Source organism: Somniosus microcephalus, chromosome 12 (assembly GCF_052327205.1).
Source record: "Somniosus microcephalus isolate GS21.2 chromosome 12, FLI_Smic_1.0, whole genome shotgun sequence".
Lineage (NCBI taxonomy): Eukaryota > Metazoa > Chordata > Chondrichthyes > Squaliformes > Somniosidae > Somniosus > Somniosus microcephalus.
In genome coordinates, this window is record NC_140998.1 from 42,655,957 (window position 1) to 42,682,422 (window position 26,466).

The window sequence follows — 26,466 nt, forward strand, 5'->3', positions numbered from 1 at the left end:
GCCTAACATCAGTGGTAGGGAAATTATTGCAAAAAATTCTGAGGGACAGAATTAGTCTCCACTTGGAGAGGCAGGGATTAATCAGGGATAGTCAGCATGGCTTTGTCATGGGAAGATCATGTCTGACCAATTTGATTGAATTTTTCGAGGGGGTAACTAGGTGTGTGGATGAGGGTAGTGCAGTGGATGTGGTATACATGGATTTCAGTAAGGCTTTCGATAAAGTCCCGCATAGGAGACTGATCAAGAAGGTAAGAGCCCATGGGATCCAGGGTGCCTTGGCACATTGGATCCAAAACTGGCTTAGTGGCAGAAGGCATAGGGTGATGGTCGAAGGTTGTTTTTGTGACTGGAAGCCTGTGTCCAGTGGGGTACTGCAGGGATCGGTTCTGGGTCCCTTGCTGTTTGTGGTCTACCTTAATGATTTGGATGTGAATGTAAAAGGTATGATCAGTAAGTTCGCAGATGACACAAAAATTGGTGGGGTGGTAAATAGCGAGGAGGGTAGCCTCAGTCTGCAGGACAATATAGATGGGTTGGTCAGATGGGCAGAACAGTGGCAAATGGAATTAAACCCTGAAAAGTGTGAGGTGATGCATTTTGGAGGAACTAACAAGGCAAGGGAATACACAATGAATGGTAGGACCCTAGGAAAGACAGAGGATCAGAGGGACCTTGGTGTGCATGTACATAGATCCCTGAAGGCAGCAGAACAGGTGGGTAAGGTGATTAAAAAGGCATATGGGATACTTGCCTTCATTAGCCGAGGCATAGAATATAAGAGCAGGGAGGTTATGATGGAGCTGTACAAAACATTGGTTAGGCCACAGCTGGAATACTGTATGCAGTTCTGGTTGCCACACTATAGGAAGGATGTGATTGCTTTGGAGAAGGTGCAGAGGAGATTCACCAGGATGTTACCTGGGCTGGAGCGCTTCAGCTATGAAGAAAGACTGGACAGGCTGGAGTTGTTTTCCTTGGAGCAGAGAAGGCTGAGGGGGGACCTGATTGAGGTGTACAAAATTATGAGGGGCATAGATAGGGTAGATAGAAAGGAACTTTTTCCCTTAGTAGAGGGGTCAATAACCAGGGGGCATAGATTCAACGTACGGGGCAGGAGGTTTAGTGGGGATTTGAGGAAGAACTTTTTCACCCAGAGGGTGGTTGGAATCTGGAACTCACTGCCTGAAAGGGTGGTAGAGGCAGGAACCCTCACAACATTCAAGAAGCATTTGGATGAGCACTTGAAATGCCATAGCATACAAGGCTACGGACCAAATGCTGGAAAATGGGATTAGATTAGTCAGGGATTGATGGCCGGCGCGGACACGATGGGCTGAAGGGCCTCTTTCTGTGCTGTATAACTCTATGACTCTATGAAACCAAAATTCAGGTGTCAACTGTGGCTCAGTTGGTAGCTGTCTTGCCTCTGAGTCGGAAGCTTGTGGGTTCAAGTTCCCACTCCAGAGACTTGAACACAAATTCGAGGCTGACACTGCAATGCTGTACTGAGGGAGTGCTGCACTGTCAGAGGTGCTGTCTTTCAGATGAGATGTTAAATTTCTCAGGTGGACATAAATGATCTCCTGGCACTATTTCAAAGAAGACCAGGGTACCTTGAAGAAGTTCTGCTCTTCTCTCCGACAGGATTTCCGTTTGTCTCTTCAACTTTTCAGATTCCCTTCTCGTGTTTGATCACAGATTGTTCCTTCAATTCCTCCCCCCCCACCCCCACCCCCCCCCCCGTCTCTGCACCTGCTTAATGTCTGTTACATTTCCAGCTTCTTCCAGTTCTGATGAAGGGTCCCAGACCTGAAACGTTAACTCTGTTTCTCTCTCCACGGACGCTGCCTGGCCTGCTGAGTTTTTCCAGCGTTTTCTGTTGTTATTTTAGTTCTCCCTAGAGTCCTGGCCAATATTTATCCCTCAACAACCACCAAAAACAGATTATCTCGTCATTATCACATTGCTGTTTGTGGGAGCTTGCTGTGTGTAAATTGGCTGCTGCTTTTCCTACTTCAGAACAGTGACTACACTTCAAATGTACATCATTGGCTGTAAAAGCACTTTGGGATGTTCTGAGATCGTGAAAGGTGCCAAGTCTTCCTTTTTCTCTATTGACAAATGATTTCAAGATCCTTAATTGACCTCACCAGTTGCCACTTTCCAAGCAACCACAATTATCTGGATTCCCACGAGTGAGTACTTGAGCAGTGACTTAAAAAAGACATGCTGTGTTAACAGCTCAACATCACACCCATGCTCCAGACCCCAAAGAACCTTTGAGCAATGCTGTAGAAGCACCCCCCAATGTACTACAGAACATTGGAATGCAAGTAATATTTTGACCAGGAACATTGATTTGTGATATGCAGGGAAAAGTAGATGGAATTGTGGAATATGATTTCCAAAGTGCAGGTGAAAATCCTTGAAAATCCCATAATCTCAAGTAATAAAAAGCACAATCTGCCTTTTTCAGTTGCCATAACCAGGGAGTTATATTGTAAATAGATGACATTGCAAAATGTGATCCTTCACATAGCAGCAAAAATCTCAGAAAAAAATAATAAAAACAGAAATCTTCTTATTCAGCCACTGTGAAACAATGGCCCTGACTAGGACTTTTTAAAAGTTACCTCTTTGACCACGCTTTTAGTCACCTGTCCTAATATCTCTTTATGTGGCTCGGTGTCAAATTTTGTTTGATAATGCTCCTGTGAAGTGCCTTGGGATGACTTACAACGTTAAATACGTTATATAAATGTAAGCTGTTGTTGTTATCTTGCCAGTTGGCAAGTCACAATTTTAGTCTGTAATAAGTTGAGTGAAGGTCAATCATCACAGCCCCTGGACATCTCAGGACAGTGTCCTAGGCCCAACCATCTTCAGCTGCTTCATCAATGACCTTCCCTCCAACATAAGGTCAGAAATGGGGATGCTCGCTGATGACTGTACAGTGTTCAGTGCCATTCACAACTCCTCAGGTAATGAAGCCGTCCATGCCACATGCAACAAGACCTGGACGATGTTCAGGCTTGGGCTGGTAAGTGGCAGGTAACATTCGCGCCACAGAAGTGCGAGGAAATGACTATCTCCAACGAATGAGAGTCGAACCACCGCCCCTTGACATTCAATGGCATTGCCATTGCCGAATCCCCCACCATCAACATCTTGGGGGGTCACCATTGACCAGAAACTTAACTGGACCAGCCACATAAATACTGTGGCAACAAGAGCAGGTCAGAGGCTGGGTATTCTGCAGCAAGTGTTTCATCTTCTGACTCCCCAAAGACTTTCTACCATCTACAAGGCACAAGTAAGGACTGTGATGGAATACTCTCCACTTGCCTGGAGGAGTGCAGCTCCAACAACACTCAAGAAGCTCGGCACATTTGTCACCAGAAATCAAACAAAATATGGACAGTAATAAACCTCTGGCTCTATCTGAAACCAAGTACAGATGCCTCTCTCCACCTATTGGTCAGCATGCTAACATTGGCAGAGGCAACAGCTGCAAATGCTATGGGGATCATTTTAACGTAGCCCCTCCGACGGGGAAATTGGCCACCTAATTTACACCCAACATGATTTTCCATTGAAGTCCTGAATGTTAACTTTTATGTGATGGTTTATTGCTGAGTATTCACAGAATCTTTCTGGTGTACCTCTCTTTCTTTGTTGGCTTCGGATGGACACAACCCAAGCCAGGCCATTCAGCTGCTTGAGCCTGTTCCACCATTCAAATAGTTCAATTTGCATCAATTGGGCTTATAATAAACTCACCAGTGGATTGGAGTCATAACTGCAAGATTATGAAAGAGCAAGTTAACACATTTGTATGAGATTCCTTCGTCCACCCTTTTAACAAAAGCAATAACTTTTTCATTTCACTGTAGGAATGTTTAGTTCCTATCCAAAAGACTGAGGTCCACTCAGGCGATCAAATAAACGAGGTTTACTGAAAACTAAAAGAGTTTAACGGATAACTACAGGAGAACATCGAATATAGGTCTAGTCAGTTCGGAGGCTCCACGAGGACTGCTACGGCGGTCCCGTGGCTGATGTCATGGCGTCATCACATTTTTCCCGCCGGTGGGGATCACGTGATGAACGGCATGACGTCATTGCGTTTACCCGTGCTATTAAAGTGATCGCGCTCTGTACAAGTAAAGTGAAAACAAAGATAGGCTGTAGCCAACATATTATTAAAGGGAATTATATACAATTAATTGGAGTCCCTTAGTGGCTCCGCCACATGCGCCCCCCCAGAATTGTCTTTAATATCAAAAGTAAAACGGCGAGGAGGCCTGACAAGCCTGTCAGATCGACTTCTGTAGCCTTGAAGTGGAAGCTGATCGACGGCAGGCGAGCTGGCGGGTGGTTGCGTTTGACCTGGCACGGCGACTGTGGGCAGTCGACCACGTTTCAGCGGTTGTGCGATCTCGACTGGTCCAAGTGAGCTGGCTTCAACCGGTCAACCGAAATGTGGTCCGGTTTACCACCGGCATCGACCGAAAAAGATTTGTCTCCCGGCTCTATCACACGGAAAGGACCAGTGTAAGGGGGTTTGAGCGGGTCCCGATGAGCGTCGTGGTGGATAAACACATAGTCGGCGTTCTTCAGCTCAGCTGGGACGTGGGAACTCTGCAAGCCGTGATGCGACGTAGTCACTGGAGCGAAACTTCTGACTGCCTCCTGGTGGCTGATGAGCTGCTGGGATGCGGACCATGGCTCTGTTGGAGACGGAAGGAAATCCCCTGGTACGCGTAGCGGCTGGCCATATACGAGCTCTGCCGAGGACGATTGAAGATCCTCTTTAGGTGCCGTACGAAGACCCAAAAGGACCCATGGAAGCCTGTCCACCCAGCCCGCGCCTTGAAGGCTGGCTCACAGTGCGGCTTTGAGCGACCTGTGGAATCGTTCGCACAGGCCGTTCGCCTGTGGATGGTAGGCGGTGGTGCGATGTAGCTTGATGACGAGCCCCTGAGCCACAGCGTTCCAGAGCTCCGAAGAAAACTGCGGCCCACGATCGGACGAGATGTCCGCCGGTACCCCGAAGCGGGCGACTCAAGAGGAGATGAATGCCCTGGCGACATCTGCGGAAGTGGTGGAAGACAGAGGAACCGCCTCCGGCCATCGAGTGGTGCGGTCCACCATTGTAAGAAGATGAGTAAACCCGTGCGAAGGCGGAAGTGACCCCACCAGGTCCACATGCACATGATCAAACCTACGTTCCGGAACGGCGAAAGTGGCCAATGGAGCCTTGATGTGACGCTGCACCTTGGCCTTTTGGCAGACCACGCAGGTGTTGGCCCAGTCGCGAACATCCATGTGCATGCCCCGCCACACGAATTTGGACGACATCAACCATTGCGAGGCCTTCATGCCAGGGTACGACAACCCGTATATGGCGTCAAAAACTTTTCGGCGCCAGGCGACCGGGACGATAGGGTGAGGAACAACTACGGAGATGTCGCAGAGTAGCGTAGTGCCCGCGGCATGGAATTTGACGTCGGCCGCTTGGAGGCTAGAGGGGTTGGTTCTGTAAGATTGGACCTCCGGATCCGAGGCTTGATCCACAGCCATGAGGGCATAGTCGATGCCGAGCTGGACTGCATGAACGGTCGCGCAGGAGAGGCAATCCACCACCAGGTTGTCCTTACCGGACACATGCTGAATGTCAGTGGTGAATTCTGAGATATACGTCAACTGACGTTGTTGCCGAGCTGACCACGGTTCGGCGGTTTTGGCCATAGTGAAAGTTAATGGCTTATGGTTGACAAAAGCCATGAACGGACATCCCTCTAGCAAGAACCGGAAATGGCGGATGGCCAGAAAAAGGGCCAGCAACTCCCGGTCGAACGTGCTGTACTTTCATTCGTTTCGCCGTAGTTGACAGCTGAAAAACGCCAGCATTGCCACGTCCCCTGCACCCACTGTTCCTGCACTGCGCCGATGGTGTAGTCTGACACGTCAGTGGTAAGGGCGATAGTGGCACCTGGCAGCGGGTGTGCCATCATGGTTGCGTTGGCTAATGCACCTTTGGTGTCGACGAATGCCCGGTCCATGTCGACCGTCCAGCTGATCGGATCCTTGCCGGACTTGCCCTTGAGGGCCTCGTACAGGGGCTGCATGAGCAGAGCTGCATTAGGGACGAACCGGTGATAAAAATTTACCATCCCGAGGAACCCCCGCAGGGCCTTGACGGACTGCGGGCGCAGGAACGAAGTAACTGCCTCCACCTTCGTTTGCAGGGGAATTGCACCGTCGGATGTGATGCAATGGTCTAAAAGATCAATCTGCTGCAGGCCGAACTGGCACTTGGCCGGGTTGATGATCAAGCCGTGTTGACTTAGGCATCTAAAGAGGGTGCGCAAATGGCAGATGTGTTCCTCTTTATTAGGGCTGGCGATGAGGATGTCGTCGAGGTAGACGAATAGAAACTTGAGGTCCCGAAGCACGGAGTCCATCAAGCGCTGGAAAGCCTGTGCAGCATTCTTCAATCCAAACGGCATCCGCAGAAATTCAAACAGGCCGAAAGGGGAGATGACTACAGTTTTCGGGATGTCTTGCGGGTGTACAGGGACCTGGTGGTAACCACGGACAAGGTCGACTTTTGAAAAAATGGTATTTCCCGCCAAATGTGCAGAGAAATCCTGAATATGAGGGATCGGGTACCGATCAGGAGTAGTGGGGTCGTTCAGGCGTCGGTAGTCGCCGCAAGGCCGCCATCCACCGCCAGGTTTCGGAACAATGTGGAGAGGCGAAGACCAGGGGCTATTCGACCGGCGAATAATCCCTAGCCGCTCCAACGTGTCGAACTCCGCTCTCGCAGCCGCGAGCTTGCCAGGTTCAAGGCGCCGGGCCCGTGCGTAGATCGGGGAGCCAGTAGTGGTGATGTGGTGTTCGACACCATGCTTCATGGCCGAGGAAGAGAAAGTGGGTCTGGTCAGGTCTGGGAAATCTCCGAGGAGGTGAGTGAATTCATCCGGAGGTGGGGACGCGCAGGAGACAGTGCACGCCATGGTGTTACCGCGGTAGCACGGGATGGAGTGAAAAGTGGCCGCATTGATCAACCGGCGGTGCCGTACATCCACCAGGAGGCCGTTGGCGCACAAAAAATCCGCCTCGAGGATGGCTTGAGAGATTTTGGCCGTGATGAAATCCCAGTAAAACCGCTGGCCGCCGAAGCACACCTGGACCCGCCGGCTTCCGAAGGTCCGAATGGCCCCGCCATTAGCCGCCTGGAGGGAGGGGCCGTGCCCCCCAACATGTAGGTCAAGATCTGACGCGGGTAGGATGCTACACTGCGCCCCGGTGTCGCAAAAGAAACGTCGACCAGATAGGGATTCGTTGATGAAGAAGAGTTTTCCCGAATTACCGATTGCCATCGCAGCCGCGGGGCGCTCCTTATACTCGGTCCTCTTTCGACAGGGTGGCTGCTGGGTTTTTTTGAGCGAAAAGCTGCAGGGAGGGCGGCAGCATCTTGCTTTCGCGCCAAAACGGGCGTGGTAGAAGCACAACCCCGCAGGTTAAGGGGCTGGAGCGGCGTCTGTGGGGGATGGGCGCCTCGTGGCAGCGCAGTACTGCTGTGTCACCGTGAAGATCTTGTCCGCGTCGGCAGCCAGCTCTGCGCGGTCGGTGACTTCCAACCTGGCTAGGGCAGCCTGCACTTGCTCCGGTAGCTGGCTGAGGAATAGCTCCCTGAAGAGGAAGCATTTCGGTTTGGAGCCCAGGAGCGTGAGCATTTGGCTCATGAGCTCAGACGGCTTGGAGTCCCCGAGGCTGGGCATATTGAGCAGCCGGCGGGCACGCTCCAACTTCATGAGCCCGAAGACCTGTAACAACCGTGCCTTTATCGTATCATACTTGTGATCTTCTGGTGGATTACCAAGCAGGCTGATGATCCACGAGGCTGTGGCGCTGTCGAGGGCGGAGACCATGTGATAGTAACGGGTCTGATCCACAACGATGTTCCTGATTACGAACTGGGCTTCAGCCTGGATGAACCACGCGGCTGGCTGTTGCTCCCAGAACTGTGGTAGCTTCAAAGCAACGGCGTTCAATTCCATGTTCAGTAACTTCTGCGAAAACCGTTCGCAAAAGTCGGGGTCACCAATGTAGGAATGTCTAGTTCTTATCCGAAAGACTGAGGTCCACTCAGGTGATCAAATAAACGAGGTTTAATGAAAACTAACAGGCCTACAAATTGGGTATAGCCCCGCTTGGGGCGTTAGAATTGGCGCTACGCAAATTTTATAGCCAGACGCAACTTATCGCCACCTCGCGCGATATTGGGTTACAGCACCCCTAAAAGTGATTGAGGCGCAAAATCAGGCATTACACGGGACTCCTAAGGCGCTAACCTGGCGGCGCTACTCAATATCGGGGCGGGCGGGCGCAGCGCAGGTGCTGTCAATCACCGATGACCACGAGACCTTCAGGCGCCGGCCAGCTCTTAAAGGGGTGGGTCAGTAAGGATCAGCAGCCACACTCTGCGCCTTGTAGGCCTCAAAATCGGAGCTGGCCATTCTGTGGCGTTACAAACTTTGAGAAGATGGAGAGGGTGAGGCAGAGAGCGGAGCGCTTTACCAATGGGGCATTGGATGAATTGGTAGGCGCAGTGGAGCGCCGGCGAGATGTGCTGTACCCCGACAATGGCAGGAGGCCTAATCAGAAGGAATACCGAAGAGCTTGGAGGGAAGTTTCTCAAAAGGTCAACTCCAACAGCATGGTGACCAGGAGCCCTGTGCAGTGCAGGAAGAAATTCAACGCCCTCACTCGGGTCGTGAGGGTGAGTGGTGTTTCAGCAAACTTCTTCATCCCTCCATCTGCACCTGACTTTATGGCCAGAGGGTGCGCGATGCCCCATTGGCCATCTGTCAGCAAGCACCCATGGCCCTTTCCAGGAACACACATGCACATTAAACTCAGGGCATGATGTAAGGGCTTTTCCACCATGGGGGGCATGAGATGACAACTCAGGGCATGATGTAAGGGCTCTTCCACCATGGGGGACATGAGATGACAACTCAGGGCATCATGTTTCATCACTTCCCGTCCTTTCTCCTGCAGGCCAAGCTGGCGAAGAACCGCAAGGAGCATCTTCGCACCGGAGGAGGACGTCCTCAACTCCAGACTCTCACGGATCTCAATGAGAGAGTTCACCAGATTGTTGGAGGCCGTATGATTGGTCCTGTCACCACTGGAGCTGCCGACCCCATTGTGCACAGCGATGGCAAGGACCTCACCTTTTTGAGCTGTCTCATAGAAACATAGAAACATAGAAGATAGGAGCAGGAGCAGGCCATTCGGCCCTTCGAGCCTGCTCTGCCATTCAATGAGATCATGGCTCATCATCCAAATTCAGTACCCTGTCCCTGCCTTCTCCCCATATCCCTTGATCCCTTTAGCCTTAAGAAATATATCCAACTCTTTTTTGAATATATTTAATGAACTGGCCTGCACCGCCCTCTGTGGCAGAGAATTCCACAGGTTCACCACTCTCTGGGTGAAGAAATTCCTCCTCATTTCTGTCCTAAATGGCTTACCCCTTATCCTTAGACTATGACCCCTGGTTCTGGACTCCCCGGCCATCATAAACATCCTTCCTTCATCTAGTCTGTCCAGGTCTGACAGAATTTTATAGGTTTCGATGAGATCCCCTCTCAATCTTCTAAACTCCAATGAGTATAAGCCCAATCGACACAATCTCTCCTCATACGTCATTCCTGCCATCCCAGGTATCAGCCTGGTGAATCTTCACTGCACTCCCTCCATGGCAAGAACGCCCTTCCTCAGGTAAGGCAACCAAAACTGCAAACAATACTCAAGGTGCGGTCTCACCAAGGCCCTGTACAACTTTAGCAAGACATCCTTGTTCCTGTACTCGAACCCTCTTGCTACGAAGGCCAACTTACCATTTGCCTTCTTAACCGCCTGCTGCACCTGCATTCTTACCTTCTGCGACTGGTGCACAAGAACACCCAAGTCTCTTTGCACTTCCCCTTCTCCCAATCTATTGCCATTCAAATAATAATCTGCCTTCCTGTTTTTGCCACCAAAGTGGATAACCTCACATTTATCCACATTATCCTTCCACTTGTTCCCCCCACCAGCATGCTTTTTCACTCTGGACCCATGTCATAGCATTGCAGCAATCTTGCATCCCTTGCTGCCACCCTGTCCTTTCGCTAAAGCCACTCTTCAACCTCCCTGCTTTCAGATGCTGCATCACCAGCTCGGGAGCCGGGCCCTCAAGCTGCCAGTGCTACTGCCTCCGGAGGCGACAAGCAGGAGGAAGCCGGAACATCCGTGTCAGCCTCAGGGGAGCCAGCCCATCTGGTGACTGGGGATAGTAGTTCCCTGGAGGGGAGGAGGGGGGGCGGTCTCTGATGAGGAACCATTTGCAGGAACCAGCGCGCTGCAGCAACGCAAGGGGGGAAGGGAAGCTCGGGGGCCGTCTCCCCGGAGGGCGAGGCAGGCCACGATGACTGCTGCACAGAGTGCAGAGGAGGTGCGTAGCCCTTCAGAAATGAGCGCCCAGGCTCGGCTCAGGCACACTGAGCTGATGACTGCAGTGGGGAGGATGCCTGACTCCATCGACACACTGGCAAAGAGTGTGCAGGACTTTGGGGCAGCAATGGAAAGGACTGTCCAGGGCTTCGGGGCAGCAATGGAAAGGACTGTCCAGGGCTTTGGGGCAGCAATGGAAAGGACTGTCCAGGGCTTCGGGCCAGCCCTGGAAAGGTCTGTCCACGGCTTGACCGAAGCAGTGGAAAGGGCTGTCCCGGCCTTGTCCGAAGCAGTGGAAAGGGCTGTCCCGGCCTTGTCCGAAGCAGTGGAAAGGACTGTCCAGGGCTTCTCCGAAGCACTGGCACCTGCCACACAAGTGCTCAGTGCTGCCACGCAGTCACTTGCTGGCCTCCTGCACATGCAGATTGAGGCCACGCGAACACTGACTGCTGCCACCCTAGCTGGATCAGGCAGGATTACCCGGGGCCCTTGCAGAACCACAGCAGGCCATCAATCTGTGGACCAGCCGATTGTGGCGCATGCTGCGGTGCTGCCCCGTCAGAGTGCCAGTTTGTCGGCCGACCACGGAGCAGGTGTCCGCTCTCAGGATGTAAGCATTCCTGATGCCACCGCTGGCATGTCTCCACTGCAGCTGCCACCACCTGCAGGACAGACTGCTTCCAACCATGCACAGTTGGAGCAGTCAGCGTCCGGGCCCTCCAAGCCCAGAGGTCTTCCAGGCTGTCCCTCAGGGGCTTCTGCGCTTTCGGACACTCAACAGGTGTCCCCCAGCCTTGACGCAGCCACTGGGGCCCAATGACGGAGGAGCTGCAGGGAGGGAAGGGGCCGATCTCGTAAGAGAAGTAGATCTCCATCAAGGGGTAAAGAGTAGAGGGAGCTGTTGAGACGTCTCATTTGTAGAATTCAAGGCCGTCTACACCTGCTGTGAATGTTAGTCATGTTTTGGGTAGTGTCGCGGGTTTGCCAGACAGTTATGTGTTAGTTCGTTAGTTATGCTTTCTGTTGCCATTGCTTTGTCATGCTGGAAGGGAGCACTTTTTGGAAAATAAAGAAAACGTTTTATTTACACTGGAACTCTAGACTATTTACAAGCATGGTGGCCTTCATAGGCTTTGGACGAACAGGAGGGCACTGCTCCAATTACACCCAGCATTCCGTCAGAGGGGCCTAGAACCGAGTCCTTATGAGCCTCCGACGGACGGCCCTTCCAGTTTCTGGACCCCTCCTGTCTTCCTCCTCCTGCTCCTCCTCCTCTTCCTCCTCCTCCTCCTCCTCCTCCTCCTCCCCCTCATCTGCCTGCTCTGCTGGACCTTCAAGGTCGGCTGGCATTGGCTGGGTGCATCGGATGGCCAGGTTTTGGAGCATGCAGCAGACCACGACGATGCGCGACACTTGCTCCGGCGAGTACTGCAGGGCGCCCCCCAAATGGTCGAGACAACGGAACCGCTGCTTGAGCACACCAATTGTGTGCTCCACAATGTTCCTGGTCGCCTGATGGCTGGTGTTGTAATGCTCTTCTGCCGGGGTGCTGGGCAAACGGAGCGGGGTCATGAGCCATGGGCAGAGAGGATAGCCCTTGTCGCCAAGAAGCCAGCCTCGTGGGTGAGCCAGGGCCTCGAAAAGGTCAGCCACTGAGGTCTGCCGCAGGATGAATGCGTCGTGGCTGCTGCCAGGGAATTGGGCGTTGACCGCGATGATCATCTGCTGGTGGTCATAGACCAGCTGCACATTGAGGGAGTGGAACCCCTTGCGGTTGCGGAACTCTTTGGGCGCCCGCAAAGCCACGTGTGTGCAATCAATGGCGCCCTGCACCATGGGGAAGTCCGCTATAGCCGCAAAGCCCTGTGCGCGCTCCCCCTGCTTCTCCAGGGTCAAAGGGAAGGTGATTAATTCCCGCCTCCTTCTATATAGGGCAGCTGTAACTTGCCGGATGCAGCAATGCACTGCAAATTGAGAAATATTTGCAATGTCCCCAGTTGCTGCCTGAAACGAGCCGCTGGCGAAAAAGTTTAGGGCAACGGTGACTTTGACAGCCACCGACAGAGAGGTCCTGCACCGTAACCGTGGCTGCAGATCTTCAGCAAGCAGGTGGCACAGCTCAGTCACCACATCCTTTCCGAATCGGAGCCTTCGCATACACTGCTCCTCCGACATGGCAATGTATGACACCTGCTGCCTGAAAACCCTGGCAGCGTACGGTCGCATTTGGTGACGTCCATTGCCTCTCCTCCTTCTGGCCATTCCCAGCCCTCTCTCCCTCCGCCTCTGTGCCCTTGCCATATGTTCAGCCAGCAGGACATTCCCCTCCAAAGCAGCTCCCATTTTAATGTGAAAGAAGTAAGACGCAGTAATATCTCACCAGCAAACTGTTGTAGACAGGGCTGAAGGTCCAAAGGCACCGCTGGCTCAATGAAAAGTACGCTCTCCCACTGAAGGTCAGCAACTCTCTCCAACAACCAGCAAGATGCCCACCCAAAATGGCTGCCGCTTTTATACTAGTGCAGTCCCCTTTACATTGCGCCCCCCCTAGCCCGAGAAGGACTTGGGAACGTTCCAGCAAGCTGTCACTATTAGCGCCAGGCGAAACGGAGGTGGGCGCCATTCAATTTCCGGTCCGGGGCGCCAAAAAGGCGTTGCACACTGAAATGACGTCATGATCTGCCTGCGCCCGCGAGCGGGCGCTAAGATTTAGCACCAGCGCTAAAACCCACTCAATATAGCAAGAGGCGCTGGGTTCACTGCGCACAGGCGAAAATTGGCTAACGCCCCACTTCTCGGCCTCTTTAGGCGCTAATCGCTGGTGCAACCAACCGAATTTCTCCCCCACAGAGTTTAACGGATAATTACAGGAGCACATCGAATATAGGTCTAGTCAGTTCGGAGGCTCCAAGAGGACTGCTAGGGCGGTCCCGTGGCTGACGTCATGACGTTTTTCCCGCCGGTGGTGGATCACGTCATGAACGGCATGACGTCATCGCGTTTACCCGCGCTATTAAAGTGATCGCGCTCTATACAAGTAAACAGTGAAAACAAAGATACAGGCTCAAGCTGTAGCCAACATATTATTAAAGGGAATTATATACAATTGATTGGAGTCCCTTAGTGGCTCCGCCAGATCACCATATTAATTAGTAATATCGCACAATGCATTTTCAAGCCACATGTTTCTTACACAACCACTCACCCTAAACATCAGCAAATCAACAGTTAATGCATTTTCCTGACTGGAGTTGCTAAATACTTAATGTGGAACCATTAACAAACTTTGAATTATCAAGATTGGAATCAGATTTTAAAGTAGAGTAGTTTAACTAACAGTTACATGATCACTGTAAATAAAAAAATGGCTGAAATTTTACATTTGCAGATATCTTTACCAACTGTTCCTGAAAAATAAAATTTTCAGCTGAAAATGTACTTGGTTCAGCAACTAGGGAGGTAAATTCTATGATTTAATGCTCTTGACACGGTGCTTCAAGTGACAGGAGTACACATTCTAGCATAAATCACTGCTTTCAGGAGATCGGGGATAAGCGGAGAAAATGGGAGAGCGATCGAAGTATCTGGCCCATCAAGGACAGGCATTTTGACTTTTTGTGTGTGAATATGTACTTTGGGTACGTAGCAACATAGAAGATTCACAGTATCAACAACTAGCAACTTTTCTGTAAAGTACATAAGAAACAGGAGCCGGAGCAGGCCATTCGGCCCCTCGATCATGGCTGATCTGATCTTGGCCTCAACTCCACTTTTCTGCCTGTTCCCCATAACCCTTGACTCCCCTGTACTTCAAAAATCTATCTCTCTCCACCTTGAATATATTCAATGACTCCGCCTCCACAGCTCTCTAGGGTAGAGAATGCCAAAGATTCACAACCCTCTGAGAGAAGAAATTCCTCCTCATCTCCATCTAAGGATAAGGGGTAAGCCATTTAGGACATAGAAACATAGAAACATAGAAACATAGAAGATAGGAGCAGGAGTAGGCCATTTGGCCATTCGAGCCTGCTCCGCCATTCAACGAGATCATGGCTGATCATCCAAACCCTAGCACCCGGTCCCTACACCGACAGCCATCCCACCCAAGCCCTATCCCCATAATCCCGTAACCTCACGAATTTAATCCCCCCTAATACTAAGGGCCAATTTTTATCATGGCCAATCAACCTAACCCGCACATCTTTGGACTGTGGGAGGAAACCGGAGCACCTGGAGGAAACCCACGCAAACACGGGGAGAATGTGCAAACTCCACACAGACAGTCACCCGAGGCCGGATTTGAACCCGGGTCCCTGGCGCTGTGAGGCAACAGTGCTAACCACTATGCCACCGTGCTGCCCCAGGACTGAGATGAGGAGGAATTTCTTCACCCAGAGAGTGGTGAACCTGTGGAATTCTCTACCACAGAAGGCAGTTGAGGCCAAATCATTAAATATATTCATGAACGAGTTAGATATAGTTCTTAAGGCTAAAGGGATCAAGGGATATGGGGAGAAAGCAGGGACAGGGTACTGAATTTGGATGATCAGCCAGGATCTCATTGAATGGCGGAGCAGGCTTGAAGGGCCAAATGGCCTACTCCTGCTCCTATCTTCTATGTTTCTATGTTTCTATGTCTTAAATGGGTGACCCCTTATTCTGAAACTATGCCCCCTAGTTCTAGATCCCCCCACGAGGGGAATCATCCTCTCACCATCTAGCCTGTCACGTGCCCTCAGAATCATATATGTTTCAATAAGATCACCTCTCATTCTTCTAAACTCCAATGAGTATAGGCCCATAAGACAACCCCTTCATCCCAGGAATCAACCTAGTGAACTTTTTCTGAACTGCCTCCAATGCAAGTATATCCCTCCTTAAATAAGTAGCAGGTGTAAGGGGGGCATCTTTTAACTGGTTTATGGTAATTTACCTGGCCAGCAGCCTTTGCCTCTGAGCTCTGACCAATTCCAACCTTTTACCTGATTTACGGTAATTCACCTGGTCAGCAGCCTTTTGCTGCTGCACTCTAAACCAATTTACAAACAGCGGTTTCAAATCGCTAACCCTCCTTCAGTTCTGAGTGGAGGAACTTATAATTAATGATATTAAAATGGACAAGTGGTTTGGATGAGAGAAAAATCAAGTTTTATCACCTAAATAAACTACAATCAAAAGAATAAACTATACCAGACGAACACAGTAATTACAGTAAAACTATATAACAGGGGGTTGCAGACGGCAAAAATGAGGGATAAAATGGCTCCAATGTTACTTAAACAATCTTAGCAATTACCCTCAAATCACCACCCCCTAACTCCTGCTAGGTTGCCTTGCCGAGGAGTCAGAACACCCTGCTCACCTGTGGTCCAGCGAAGTAAAAAAAAGTGTGATAGCTTCTCAGCAGCTATCTTATATACCTGGTGAGCTCCTGCTGTTCTGCCCTGCCAGGGCTGTGTGCAAAATTCCCACCCAAAGGTTCCAATACACAAGAGAAAGCTGTGATTGGCTAACTCAGAGTGGTTGGACTGGGTTAATGTGCCTTCCGGAGCTCCCTGGGCTGAAACAAAAGGGAAATACAACTGCTCTATTGTCCAGAATGCTAGGTGATTTAAGCCCATTCAGTTCTTAAACGGTTCCCATTCAAGATCCAAAAGTCTCTTCTGCAGTTTAGATGTATCCACTCAATATACAAACAAATGCTAATAGCATTCAATTGCTTTGTAAACAAAGCATTGTCCTTTGTCTTCGGCCATGTGGTGACAGCCATTTTTATCCCTGGAAATTTAAAAGCACAACGCCCAGGGATTCTTTAATCAAAAAAAATTAATTTTCAGAACTGTAAATTATTGCGAATTCTTACACAGGGGACAAATATTTTTAAGCTTTTAGATGCTGTTCCCAGCACTAGAGGTGGTTAATTAATCTAGGCCATCTCATTCTCCTGGTTTATGTAGAAAATCTGAGAGTGAGAAGTAAAATAAGGGAGAAAAGCAAAGATTAAAAGAGCTATTCTCACCATAGTGCAGTACCTTTCAAATTCAGTTTGTTTATAACCTGTACATTCTTTACTATTTTAGTGATAGAGAAAATCAGCAAGGTAAACGTGGAGAAATTCTTTGGACTGAACCCAGAACTTGGTGCAGAGTTATGAAATTTGAGGAAACCTTTAACTTGGTGTACCTTAATGAGCAGCTATTTCACAGCCAGTGCTGTACGCATAGACTTAGTTGACACATTTGAAAAAAGGATAAGCCCTGTTGAGGAACTCAAAAGAAATGGGAATGCTGCCTAATTCAACAAAGAGCAGAAGGATTCAGGCTTAGCCTGAAGCAGAGAGATTAAAATGGTTTGACCGAGTCTTGTACAAAAACCTAAATAAATCGAGCCAGAGGAGCTGAATGGCCTTTGCTTTTTCTATGTTCTTATGTTTAGAAACATAAAGGTTCTAATAGCCGTGGGGACTATTTATTTCAGCACAATGGATCATCTCTGTACAATTGAATCATTACAGAAAATGCTATTTCCCTTCATTATACTCCAAACTTGCGCACGTGTATGTGAGTTGCCTTGCTGCCGTGCTTGTGTTTTGGGTTGGAAGATAATCAATTGCGCAGAGAAGGGGGAATATATATTTATCTCTGGTCACATTTCTTTTTAAGTTAAAAGCAGTTTGAATAAGAAGCAATTCAAGACCACAATGAAAAAAAGAACAATCAACAATAGCAGAGCTACTGGAAATAATATACTAAAAAATATACTAAAACAGAAACATGAGGAAATAGCTTAGAGGATATATATGTACACCATGCTAATGGTCTGTAAACATTACTAGCTGACATGATAGATTAAAAGGCACAACATCCTGAGTATCAACTGTCAGTTGTGTTGGAGTGAGATAATATTTTTGATACCCATGAAAGTACAATGGTAAAAGTGCTATATTCAGTAATGTAGGGGGGCATCTTTTCCGTGGTTTATGGTAATTTACCTGGTCAGCAGCCTTTGCCTGCACTGTGACCAATTCCAATCTTTTACCTGGTTTACGGTAATTTACCTGGTCAGACAGCTTTTGCTGCTGCACTCTAAACCAATTTCCAAACAACGGTTTCAAATCGCTAAACCCCACCCTCCAGTTCTGACTGGAGGACTTATAATTAATGATATATTAAAAACAGACAACTGGTCTGGATGTGAGAAAATCAACTTTTATTACACTAAGGAAAACTACACCACATGATTTTTGTAATCACTGTACAATTGCTTAAATGGGGAAAGACAGATTGCAAAACGAGGGATAAATGGCTACAATGTTAATTAAACAATCTTAGCAATTTCCCTTAAATTACCACCCCCCTTTAACTCCTTACTAGATTGCCTTGCTGAGGAGTCAGAAACCTGCTCACCTGTGGTCAAAGGAAGTAAGAGAGAGATAGCTTCTCAGAAGCTATCTTTATATCCTGCCAGCTCCTGCTGTTTTGCGCTGAAAGGGTCTGTGTGCAAAATTTGCACCCAAAGTTCAAATACACAAGAGAAAGGCTATGATTGGCTGATTCAGAGTGGTGTGAATGTGTCTACGTTCTGGGGCTGAAGTGTTCCCACCTATATCCGGAGTTTCTGGGCTAACCAAAGGGGACACACCTGAATAATGGGTGATTTAAAACCCATTCATTCCAAACTGTTCTCTTTCAAAAGTCCTTTTCCAGAGTTTCGATGTGTCTCATTATGTGTAAGCGGTGTTGAATGGGGTTGGATTTCTGTGTAAACAGAAGCCCTTTGTCCTGCGGTCAGTCTCAAGTAGTTTAATCCCTTATGTCAACATCCTGCAGTTTCAATAAATAAACATCGATTGTCAGCAGGGAAGGGAAACTCCCTGGTTTGATTGACAGGTCTGACTGCCACTGCTTGATCCTCCCAGTCTACACAGACATTTTGAGCTGCTTTCTTTTGTCTTTTGGCCATGCCTTTCTGACGGCCATTTTCAAACCTCTTTGCAATATACAGTTCGAAACTCAGAGGTACCATTTTAATCTTAAAGTCCTGATGTTGTCCAAGAGTTCTGGGTATGCTTTTAAAACATTGTCCAACCCAGAGACAATTCAAATCACACAATTCTTCGTCCACGATGTGGACCAATATTTTCCGATCTTCAGGGATTTAGGGAATTTTTGCGAACCCCTACAGTAATGTAAGATGTATTGATGTGCCAAGAATCTTGTTCCAGTTTTTGAAAGTCAGCATGATTTTGATGGAAGAACTTGAAAGTTATTTGTGAAAATCTAGTGTCAATGACACTGTCCCATAGTTATTCTAATTCTAAGAACTCAAGGTGCTGCTGGCAGCCATCCAAACATTCACCCAACCTTGACAGAGAGAATGATTTCGATGGTGAGAAGTGATATATGAAACATAGAGATGATCGCCAACACACGTATTGATTATATGAAGGAGTGAGGTAAATTACTATATGCCTCCTTCTGGCATAGCTGATGCATGGGGGAGAAAAGGAAATAATAATAAAATGTTGATAAGAAAAGCACCCAATAAAATGTTTGAATCCTACCCAGAAAGGTAATCATGCGGCTGCCTGACACTCATTTGGTTCAAATGAATGAGTTCAAACAAATCTTAGCAAGGTAGCTAGATGAGGAAGCAAAATGACCTTTCTGAGGAGAGAGAGAGAAATTTGACATTGCCTGTGTCAGCTTTCTTGAAGCATGCATTCTGCTGATCAACTATGGTCCAGTAGTGATGGAAATGGAGGAGGAATCGGTGTCATTTCAATTTAATTTGATGAATCCATGTTCAAACATTTTGGATTCAAATTTGCTGCCTTGTCTGTCCCACTGTTCTAACTGAAGGATAATGTGTGATGGGATGTGGAGTGAATGGTAACAAGAAAATGAATATGTCATTTGATCCCAGTTGGTAAAGGGAAACAAAAGTCACAACTTAAACAATGCTGCTGTGGTAGAGCTTCCCACTGAAAATTAATTAGACTTTTTAACTGTCAAAAGGAGCAGCGCTCATTAATAAACTAAAAAGCTTAACACAAAATCAAACAAAACTAAACAGAAGGCACTGTGATAAAGTGTGTTGAGAAAGCAGCATGGGGAACTTCAGGGTATAAACTAAGCATAACACGAACATAAGAACATAAGAATATAAGAATTAGGAGCAGGAGTAGTCCATACAGCCCCTCGAGCCTGCTCCACCATTCAATAAGATCATGGCTGATCATCGACCACTTTCTTGCCTGATCCTCATATCCCTTGATTCCCCTAGAGTTCAAAAATCTATCTATCTCAGCCTTGAATGTACTCAACGACTCAGCATTCACAGCCCTCTGGGGTAGAGAATTTCAAAGATTCACAACCCTCTGAGTGAAGAAATTCCTCCTTATCTCAGTCTTAAATGGTCGACCCCTTATCCTGAGACTATGCCCCCTAGTTCTAGACACACCAGCCAGGGGAAACAACCTCTCAGCATCTACCCTGTCAATCCCCCTCAGAATCTTATATGCTTCAATGAGATCACCTCTCATTCTTCTAAACTCCAGAGAGTATCGGCTCAATCTACTCAATCTACAGAAAGGGTTCAGGTTAAGAATGACTATATAAAGACTGGTGAAGGTGGCAGCTGACACCCTCACTGGATGGTTCCCTCAGGGTGAGCAGTAGTCTTCTAGGTGCGGAAACTGGGATGATGCACGGCAATAACTGATTTCCTGCATCTTAGGGAAAGCAACAATTTTGTGTGGTGTAGATGATGTTCACAGGCAAAACAACATGCTTAAAAAATGAATGAATACACTTCACACACAATGGGGTAAATTTTCAGCTTCCCCACCTGAATAGTAATTAGGTGGAGTGAACCATTCACCCTTTATAGAATCCACTTGATTGTCATTCCATTGTCGAAGGAAAATCAGGTGGGTACTATAAAGGGCGGGCGAACAGTCCCACCAGATTACTGCCCAGGCAGTGAAGGTGAAAATATATCCCATTAATGTATTCCTCACACAATCTAATACATTTTGTGCACAAACATTGATGCGTTCCATGAAAGCTAATGTACTTTACATACAAATCAATGTCCTTCATGCACAAACACATTTGTTTAGCATGCATTTTAATATACTATATAACCCCTGCACAGTACTAGATTAAGATTTTAGCCTGTATGGCAATCCATGATGTCAGAAGCTATCACGTCGCCATGTAAAGTGGGGAGGCGTTTAGAATTAAACTTGACATTGGATAACAATTACATAAGTGTACATTGGAATAGAGCAAAGCTAAAGTGGCTTAAATTCATTCATTTGAATTTAATTTACTGGATACCTATTGACGTGTGTCAGCAATTTTTAGCTTTTTTTCTTCACAGAAAGGATTTGGGAGTGAATTATAATTACGTATTGTATTGTAAAAGAAATTGCACCAGTTTAATAAAAAATCACAGAATGCAGGCATTGAAGAAATGTATTAAAAATTAGTCAGTTTGCGGAATGTTGCAGCTCGCTGTCTATTCTAAAAGAAAACAATGAGAATCAATTGTCTCATCCGATTAAGCAAAAATGGTCCCTATTCATTTTGAGAATATCAGAAGATGGTTTCTTTAAACCCATACCCCTAGGGAGGAAGAGCAGTATCCAGCTTTATTAACAAGGATACCGGTGAATCACTGAATGGGGACGAAATCTGAGGGACAGCCTTCCCATTGCCTGGGAACATAGAGAGAAAAGGACAAAAGGGAGACAAATGGGCAGTTCATCAAGCGGCCAGGTCTGGAGGGGAAACCAGGTGTAACCCCTTCACGGTTCTCTAGATATATGTGAGATGTGGTATCTGTTGTAGACAGTATTCTATAGTCCAGTAAGGAGATCACTACTACAATGGCTTAATTCTAATTATCTTACTTTATAGTTTTAACGTCAGACAGTATAAGAAGATTACGGGTCAATGACCTAAATTAGACATTTGCATACATTAGAATGAATCTAGACATAATAAACATACATTCTCCATTTATATGGATTCAAAGGAGAATATGTCCCTGTGTCCAAATTCGAGTGCACTCTTTCGTTGGCTCGCTTAAGTTGGAGCTCATGGTATGTATAATGTCTGCAAGACTTACGACTCCGAACCCCTTCGTTGAATTCTCTTCACGATCACTGAATCCCACTTTGAGTTCTGGATGCAGAGCTACAAATACGAAGGGCGGCGGCCGAGTTTGGAAGCCCGGGACGGGATGCGGCAGCCATTTGCCTCCTGAGCCCTCTTTTCAGAGCTCCTGCCCTCTTTTCTTTCAGTCGCTCGCGTTTCCCGCTCAAAAAACCCGACTCCACCCCTTCCTCCTGGGGTTTCTGCCTGGAGACTGCACAGCCTCACTGTCTGCAACAGTTGATACTGGTGCAGAATTATGGAAAGTCTGCTCTTAGTCACATTGTGTCCTTAAAAGTTCTTGCCGTACCTTCACATGGGCAACTTTAACCCAGGGATTTATAACAATGATAATACAGTGTCTAAGTTAAAGATTGATAACCATACTTAGCGTACATTACATTTCCAGTGGGTATTACACTCCCCCCCTACCAAATATAGGCATGTCCCCATGACTAATGAACTTTACACATAAGTGGTTGCATGCTTCCCAACCATGTATAAAGGGAGGTAACATATTGAACCGTAGGGGCTATCATTGCACTTGGCACTCCTAGTGTACTGTATGTCAATCTTTCAGGAACCTTCTTAACTCGCTGTGAGCTCCTTATTTCGGATACCCGGTCTTCAGTTCCTTCAACTACGTTGGAGGCGTTGGTTCCTTTGTTATCATGCCTTTCAGTCTCTTTTATCTCCTTCTCGGAAGCATCTGGTTCTTCCCAGACCATGTCCAAGTCTGAGCTAAGTGGTTCAGACAATTCATCCAGATTCTGTCTTATGCGTCTTTCTGGGAGGTCGTACCATAGATCCCATTCTTCATCTTCCGACTCATCAGGTTCCTCATGATCCACACACTGTGTCATGGGTTTTCTGTCTTCTGGAACAAAGTTTTCCTGGTTTCTCGTTTTTTCCTTCTTCTTCTCTGCAGGGTTCTCCTACTAGGTGTCGGCTCATTATCCGCTGGCGGATCCAGACGCACTTGCTGTCCCAATGGCAGGATATGATTCCGGTGCAGTATTTTTATGGGTCCATTCCCACCTGCAGGTTTTAGCCGAAACACAGGTAGTTGTGACATTTGACTTTCAACAATGTAAGGTGTAGAAGCCCAGCAGTCTGCTAACTTATGTTTCCCTTGAAGTCCTAGGTTCCGTATGAGAACTCGGTCACCAGGCATGAGTTGGGAAAAACGGATCTTCTGGTCATACCTCTGCTTATTTCCTTTATTCTGTTTGGCAGAAACAGACTCAGCAAGTTCATAAGCAGCTTGCAATTCCTTTCTCATGTCAGATACATACTTGAGGTAAGTTCTCTGTGATGTGCCATCACTGGATACTCCGAAACACAAATCCACCGGCATCCTCGCTTCACGTCCAAACATGAGGTAGTACGGTGAAAAACCAGTAGCGTCATTTCGGGTACAATTATAAGAATGAACAAGATGTCCAATGTGCCGACTCCACTTGTTCTTTCGCTTTGAATCCAGCATTCCAAGCATGTCTAACAAAGTACGGTTAAACCGCTCAGGTTGAGGATCTCCCTGAGGATGGTATGGAGTTGTTCTTGACTTCTCAATCCCGAGCATGGACAACAACTCATGTATAAGTCTACTTTCAAAGTCTCTACCTTGATCACTGTGTATTCGCTTTGGCAGTCCATAGTGGATGAAGTATTTCTCCCACAACACTTTGGCAACGGTGGATGCTTTCTGATCCTTTGTGGGAAAAGCTTGGGCGTAGCGAGTATAATGATCTGTAATGACCAAGACATTTGCGGTATTGCTGGAATCGGGTTCGATGGACAGAAAATCCATACAGACAAGGTCTAGAAGTCCATCACTTTGCATGTGAAACAGAGGAGCAACTCTTTTAGGTAAAGTCTTTCTCTGGACACAACGTGCACAGGACTTGCAGAACTCCTCAACCGCAGACTTCATACGCAGCCAATAGAATCTGTCCTTGACCAACCCATAGGTCTTATCTACTCCCAGATGACCTGCGTCATCATGCAAAGACTTCATCACTATTTCCCTGTACTTTTCAGGCAGGACCAACTGTGAATGACATGGTTTAGTGGGTGGGTGAGTGATTCTACACAACACTCCCTCTTTAATTTCCAAGTGGTCCCATTCTCTTAGGAGCAGACGACAGTCAGGATGTTTTGATTTGTCAATCTGTGTAATATCACCCAGACGGAGAGCTGAAAACACCTCATGAATACAGGGGTCCTCCTGTTGTGCTTTGGATATTTCAGATGAACACAACATGGGTAAGTTTTGTACATCCAAACTGGAAAGGTTGCAAAATGCCTGGGGAACAGCATGCATTGACGCTCCCAAGTGATCAATCTCTCGGGCATGAAATGAATTCTTTGGTCCAGATACCACGGACATCTGACACATTACTTTCACATCTGCTGAAGCAACATCTTTCCACTCTGGTTTCTGGTAGTGTGGGCGACGAGACAGAGCATCTGCGTCAATGTTCTGGTTCCCAGGTCTGTACCTGAGACTAAAGTCGTAAGCAGATAGTGCAGCAAGCCAGCGGTGGCCGGTGCCATCAAGTTTTGCCGAAGTCAACACATAGGTTAATGGATTATTGTCTGTCCTCACTTCAAACTTCGCTCCATACAGATAATCCTGCAGCTTATCCACCACCCCCCACTTCAACGCCAAGAATTCTAGCTTATGAGCTGGGTAGTTACGCTCTGATGGCGTAAGACTGCGACTGATGAACGCTACAGGTCTCAGCCCTGCTCCTTGGTCCTGATACAACACACCACCCAACCCTTCTTGACTGGCATCCATGTGTAGCACATATGGCAGCTGTGGGTTTGCAAAAGCCAACACGGGGGCTTGAGTAAGACTTTGCTTTAAGGTGTGGAAGGCCTCTTCGCATTTCTCATCCCATCTAACACCAAAAGGCTCAGAGGGTTTGAAGTAGTCCTTGTTCTCTTTACCTTTAGCCTTTTTCTTCCTCTCAGCTGGTGGGAGGTAACCAGCCAGCAGCTGATTCAGAGGATGGGCCACTTTGGAGTAATCCTGCACAAAGCGCCTGTAATATCCGCAGAACCCAAGAAATGACCGCAAGGCAGTCACTGTGTTCGGTTTGGGCCATGTGGTAACAGCTTCGATCTTGGATGGATCTGTGGCTACTCCATCCTGTGATACAATATGCCCCACATAGGACACGGATGTTTGGCAAAACTGACACTTGTCCAATGATAGCTTGAGACCTTCATCCTCCAGGCGACCAAGCACATTCAGCAACCGAGCTTCGTGTTCTTCAAGGGTTGCCCCAAACACAATGATATCGTCCAAGTACACCAATACTTCGAGCAAGTTCATGTCCCCAACTGTTTGTTCCATTATTCTTTGAAAAGTTGCTGGAGCGCCTGAAACTCCCTGTGGCATCCTTTCAAATTGGTAGAACCCAACTGGACATATAAAGGCTGTCTTTTCTTTGTCCGATTCACTCATCGGTATTTGGTAGTATCCACTTCTGAGATCCAACACACTGAACCACTTGCTTCCATTAAGACAAGCCAGTGCATCCTCAATTCTTGGAACGGTGTATTGGTCGGGAATAGTAGGTCTGTTAAGCGTCCTAAAGTCCACACACATCCGAATCTTTCCGTTCTTTTTCCTCACCACCACTATAGGAGATGCATAAGGACTCCTGGACTCGGTAATGATCTCAGCTTCTTTTAACTGTGACAGGTGCTGTCTCACTGCTTCGATGTCAGCTGGTGCCAGCCGTTGAGACCTCTCCCGAAAGGGTTTATCCTCGGTAATTCTGATAGAATGGCGAGTACTCTTACTACAACCAACATCAAACTCATGAGTAGAGAAAACTCCTCTCCGCTCCATCATCTTCCTGACTAATCGGTCCTTCCATTCTTTAGGAACGAATGAATCTCCAAAGTTGAAGGAGGAGGGTGTCAGATCTCCGGTTGAGTTAACTTTGGACTCTTCCTTCACATGTGACGACAGTACATTTACAGGAAACAGATGCGCAATCGGCATTCCTTTCCTCAATGTGATTCCTTTGCCTGACATATTCCTCACGGTCACTGTAGCTCTCCTTGACATCACAGCTGTCGGGGTCTGCAACTCTGGTCTCACCAGGTCATTTGGAAACCGTGACTCTTCTGCAGGATCATCAGGTGACTCTATCAGAATGGCTTCAGTACCTGGCGTTCCAGGGAATTTTGGTATCCCAGGGATTCTAGCCACTCCTCCAGGACGCAGGGTGATAGGTTTGGCTCGAACGTACCACACAGTTCCTCTTTTGCTATCATCTACGTCGGAAGAAAGTTCAGGCAGTTTCTCAAAAGCCTTTTTGAAAACAGGGTGAATGTGTCTGGTGCTCAAGAAGTTTTCACCTCCCTGCTCTTTGCAGCTTGTCAGGAGTCGTCTCACTATGGGTGTATTACTGCCAACCAGTATGGAAACCTCACCTTTCACCATGGGGTCAGGGCAAACCAACACAAGTGCATCAATGGTCTCAGTGGTCCCTACATCAGCTTCCAAGAACTCCAACCTCAGCGACAAATAGCCATCATATGGGTAATCAGCAGGACTAAGGCCCCAGATCTGCAGAAGACTGATTGGGGTTAACGGCAAATGCGTCAGGTATCGGTCATAGAAGGATCTGTACAGTATGGTAACCTGAGAACCCGTGTCGAGGATAGCTTTCGTATAAATGCCTTCAATCTGTATTGATACAGCAGAACTCGGCCCTACTAAACCTTCAGGTATGATGTCTTTCATATCCCCTCGTCCATTATTGCA